Source organism: Chlorocebus sabaeus, chromosome 2 (genome assembly GCF_047675955.1).
Source record: "Chlorocebus sabaeus isolate Y175 chromosome 2, mChlSab1.0.hap1, whole genome shotgun sequence".
NCBI lineage: Eukaryota > Metazoa > Chordata > Mammalia > Primates > Cercopithecidae > Chlorocebus > Chlorocebus sabaeus.
The window spans coordinates 82261310-82266853 of NC_132905.1; the positions used below are offsets into that span (position 1 = coordinate 82261310).

Genomic DNA, 5544 nt, shown 5'->3' on the forward strand with positions numbered 1-5544 from the left:
CCTTTAAATTGGGCCCAGGTTAGTTTTTCTATTACATGAAAGTCAATGACAATGGAAAATATCTTGCCTTGCCAAACATGTGAAGAAATTGCCATTCAAAGTATCTAATAAGTATTTTTAAATGCTTTGATGAGCCATCTCATTTCTATATACGCAAAACGATTTAAAATATTTATAAGGAAATTACTTTCTTCCCTATGCCCCACATTTTATTTGCATCAAATTAAGTCTACTTTCCTAAACTAGAAACTTCCTCCATTTATTTCGTTCTAGAAAGCTCTTGTCAAAGTCCCGCTAACCTACCTTGCAACCTACGTATTTCTAAATGTATACCTAAAATACAAATTTCTCCAAGAAGACATTCACGCCTGCCCTCAATCCTTTCCTTAATCCCCACTGCCTTTTTTTATTTTTATTTTTTATTTTTTATTTTTTTTTAAGTTTCTGTAGCATTTGTCTGGCATTAAGCAGAAATTAGAATGGTGTGAAAATATTCATGGTCGCAGAAAGAACCAATCTTGTTAAACCTCTCATTTTTAATCATCTCATTTTCTGCTAAACACATTTCTCTCTTCACTATCATTTGCTACCTATGGTTTGTCTAAACCCATACTCATTATGTAAGGCCAAAGGTCCTTGCCTTAGCCACGCCAAAGAATTGGCTGTGGCGGCAGCCCGCAGCGAGTGAGAGGGACACGGATGGAGAGAAAACAAAACAAAACAAAAAACTGTAGGCTTTATTGAGCAGAGTGACAGTACAAAGCTTCCACAGCGTGGAAGGGGTCCCAAGCGTGTAGACAGTGTTCGATTTTTCGATCACCTTTTAAACTCTTTAAAGCGGGAAATACGTGCCGAGGGAAGATGTTACCAGAGCGAGAAACAAAGGCAGCAAATTATTTTGTGACATGTCTTAGATTTTGAGGAAAACCGGAATTGTAACTTAGGTTTCATCTATTTTATGGCCTTGCTGGAGCATGGCAAAGGGGACAGCATTTTACAGGACTTTAAAAAGGATGTTTCCAAGGAATTGGAATTGGGAGCATAGATATAAGATCCGCTGCTCACAGAAAAACGGGCTTTTAACATTCCTTTTAGTTTTACGGGAGAGGGGAGGGAGAGAGGACACAGGGAAGCTTACAGCAAAATTTTCGCTGTTGATAGCTTTCTTGGGGAAGAAAATACATGCACAAATTCTGATGTTAGCAATATTTTAAGCGTATATCTTCAGTGTTATTCATCCAGCACCGAAGTAAGTTCTGATGCAGGAAATGAGTGAGTTTCACCGCTTTCTGAGCCCCTACTCGGCCCAGGAAGCCCAGCTGGCCCCTCCTTTCAATTACGTCTTAGTTTGCCATAAATATCGACTTTACTGTCAGTGACTATTTCAACATTTCCTAGCTAGGAAACAAATATCTACATTTTCTGCTCAATGCCCAGACTACCCAAAGAGTATTATTTCTGACGTATCTGTTAATTGGACAGTTTCATTATGTAAGGGTAGTTGGTGGTCCTGTGATACTTCAGCCCCAAACCTCTTCCAACAATCAGTACTAATAAACTGCTACAGTATTTTAAAGCACTTATGTGTTATATGCATTTATATCTCTTTCTTAATCCATCCATTCATGCATTTTTATTCTGAAATTATTTTTTCAAACAACTGACATGTGCTAGGACTGTTCATCTAGTGCATGTTCAATAATATTTTGTCTCAGTTTGTTTAATTTTTCCATTGCTAAACTAAATAAGCAGACGGTCATTTTCCTGAGACCGAAAACCTAAACTGAAACCTAACTTAGAAGAATACTTTTTTGGTAACAGATAGCCAGGTTTCAGCCAATCACAAGCAGCTGAGTTTCAGCGAGTCATTGGCTACAGAGTGATGAGATCATGACCAGTTTAAGCAAATGCCTACCTGTAACCCATCAAGCTATTTCTATCTTTCAATAAATATGTGGATAAAACTCTGTTCATGGCTCTCAGCTCTGAAGGCTGTCAGCCCCCTGATTTCCCGCTCCATACTCTATATTTCTGTGTGTGCGTCTTTAATTACTTTAAGGCTGCTGGGTTAGGGTCTCCACGACTGAGCTGGTCTCAGCCTGATTCTTTCTGAAATGTGTCTGAATATATTTGGTATTTAGAAATGCCAATATAATATTTTGAAACAATAAACACATACAAATATACTTAGAGAGAAACCATAATTGAAACACCATAAGAGGCGAGTTAAGATTTTAATATTTTTCTTTTGAAGGCTGATTTAGATTTTCTTTCATCGTTCTTAACATACCAGTAAGGAAACTTGTGGGAAGATACAATCTTAGGGCATTTGCTGGGAGTAAAGAAAATCACTGTGAAGTCAAAATCTATAATCAATTAAACCCTATGGCATGATAAAATTGAACTAAGCCTCACTGTTAGCTACTTCATGAACCCCTCTCTAAAGTTATATTATTGGCCGGGCGCGGTGGCTCATGCCTGTAATCTCAGCACTTTGGGAGGCTGAGGCTGGCGGATCACGAGGTCAGGAGATCGAGACTATCCTGGCTAACACGGTGAAACCCCGTCTCTACTAAAAACACAAAAAATTAGCTGGGCGTGGTGGCGGCGCCTGTAGCCCCTGCTACTTAGGACGCTGAGGCGGGAAAATGGAGGGAACCCGGGAGGTGGAGCTTGCAGTGAGTCGAGATCTCGCCCCTGCACTCCAGCCTGGGCGACAGAGCAACTCTGTCTCAAAAAAACAAACAAACAAACAAACAAAAAAACCAGTTCTATTATCAGTAATTTTAAGGTAAGAACGACTATTCCAAATAAAAATATTTGATCTTTTATTTTTGTATTTCATGTAGTGACTATTATATAACATTTCTTCTCATTCACTCATTTATCATCAATTATTTGTATACAGTCATATATTTTTTGAGAGTCTCCTCTCATACCCTTGCAGTCTCCAGGTCACTTTTTCCGCTTGTGGATTTTGGTGCTAGCCCCAGAAAGATGGCTGGGGGCAAAGGCGCTGCGTACTGTTCAATGAGACCCATAATGTGTCTGTAACTGTCTTCCTCGTACTGCAAGAACACGGCGGGCAGATCTAGTTCCTCATACGGTGCCTTCACCCGGGTCACCTTCCCGGCTTCCTTCTGCCCGTAATTTTCCTTCAGGATCTGGTTCTGTTCCAGAGTGGCCCGCTGCAGACACTGAACCACCAGCCGGCTGCATTTGGATGTCAGTGCCAACTTTGCTGGTCCCACTGGGGTCCCCAGAGAGGTCAAGGTAATCATCCTGAATCTGAAGGAACTCTGCCATCTCCAGCAGGACTTTCTTGGTATTGGCGTGCTCCTTCTTACACCAATTCCTGCCATGTTACAGGAAGCAGTTCCTGCCATGTTAGCAGGCTGCAGTTACAGGAAGTTACAGGAAGGTAGAAGGAGTAGAAAGCTGTTTTGTACTTGTTAATAGATTTATACCTCTTTTCAGTGAATCTGCCAAGATCGACTCTGCCCTGGGGGGCTGTGATGAGGTCCAGGGTCTGCCCAATCCAGTCTGATAGGAACTCTGCAGGAAGAGCTCAATCAGGTTCATGTAACAGGGCTGCTCCCGGCAATAGTGCTTCAGCAAGCTGTAGGTATATACTTCCAGAAGGATAGCATCACTGACGGCATCCAAATCTATGCCCGGCTTCTGATACCAGCAGATCTGTCCCCGGCAGGTAAGGGATGAATCTATGATGTTATCTGCCACCAGGAAGAAAGCTTGCAGCCGTTCCACACACCATCCCACAGTCAGGGCCCGCTGGAGATTATCAGCATCCTGTTCCCTTGGTTCTATCAGCTCCCTGAACGCTACTAGCACCGTCAAACCCCATGATACTTGCCTCCACTGGCATTGTACTCCAGGACCTCTTTGAGCCGGGCAATAGCATCTCCTGTCTCTGGGTGTCCCATCTCATCCTCAGTCAACACTCTAAAGATCTGGGAGGAGTGCTGAACGAAATCCTGCTTTTCTTGGGCATAAATATCTGATTTCTGGTCTCCATTCATTCTTAGGGAGGAACAAATGGCTCTGTTCCTGGATGTGGGTTCCTACTCCTATCATCTTTTATTAAATAGCTTTCAGCATGGTAAAATGTGATCCTAATTGATTAACTAAAATTTTTCCATTTTTTTCTTTAACCTCAAGATATGTTGTAATTGCAAATCAATACAGTCTTTGGGGATGAGTTAAGCCGCAGACCCATATGGCACAAACCTTGATGACTCAATGACATTTCACTGTGAATATTAATATTGTGCTTTAGTGCTACCCACTCTTTTGCTGGTAATGCTTCTGCCTCCACTTTTAATTATATTTAGCATGCCCTTTTATAATATGTGAGACATGGCTTATGGAAATATGAAGAGCATGTTTATTTCAACAACAACAAAAAAAAAAAAAAAAAAAAAAAAGGAAGACTGAAAACAATGCCAGCAATCCCAGCATTTCTGGAGGGAAAAAAAAAAAAAAGTGGATGGGTCCTTTTTTTAATAGACTACTTTTTTTTGCTTCAGAAAGACATCTTTTATACTTTTTTTTCTCAAATACTCAAAAATTTAACCCTATAAAAAAAAGCAAGTAAATATAAACAATATATAAAACTTTGATACTTGGAGAAGTTTGCCTATTATCTTTTGCTTCCTAGTATTTCTTTATTTTTAGGGGCAGTTTAATTACCCATATACTTTGTTTTTCCTTTACCTTATCCCTACCAGTGTCAACATAGGAAGCAGGTCATATGAACTTACGAGAACACATGTCCAGTTAATATCTAATAATAGCTGTCATTTAATGCCTGCCTGCTGTGCATTAGGCACTGTTGTTAAGTGCTTTGTGTACACATCCCCATCATCTAAAACTGTACACATCCCCATCATCTAAAACTGTAGGATGTAGGTACTTATTCTCATTTTACAATTGAAGAGATACAATTTTTGAAAATTAAGAAATATGCCCAAGGTTTTATTCAAATACCTTTCAAGGTATAGCACTCTGAAGCTAGAAGCTATATCCTTTATAATAACATAACCACACTTTCTTTTCATTTTTGCAAATTAAGGTATGAAAGTCTTGAAGGAAAATTTGCATTGTTGAAGCTAACTCTGAATAATATTTGAACCCTCAGTATATGTATGTGTTTGTGTGTATTTATATATATATTAAAAAACAAAATAGTTGATATAATTACTCCTCCAACTCTTAGCCATCATTAATATTTTATAATGTTAAATTGCAATTTGGTAAACTGCAAATAAGATTTTCATATAAAAATGGAAATATTGTTTTCTATTTATTTTAATATGAGATATTTAATGTCATATATAATACAAAAACTATAATTTTATATATATTTTATGTAGCATTTATAGTACATATACAAGATACATACTGTTTATATATTTATATATTTATTATATATAACATGTGTATATATGGATGTGTATATATATATAAAATATGTAAATGATTGAAAAATGCATAAATTTGATAATTCATTTTTTAAAGTTTTTA

General features: G+C 38.3%; 1 pseudogene; it reads right to left on the minus strand.

The window, feature by feature from the left end:
• Positions 1 to 2933: 2933 nt before the first annotated feature.
• Positions 2934 to 4058, minus strand: LOC103218047 (farnesyl pyrophosphate synthase-like; annotated as a pseudogene).
• Between the last annotated feature and the right edge of the window lie 1486 nt (positions 4059 to 5544).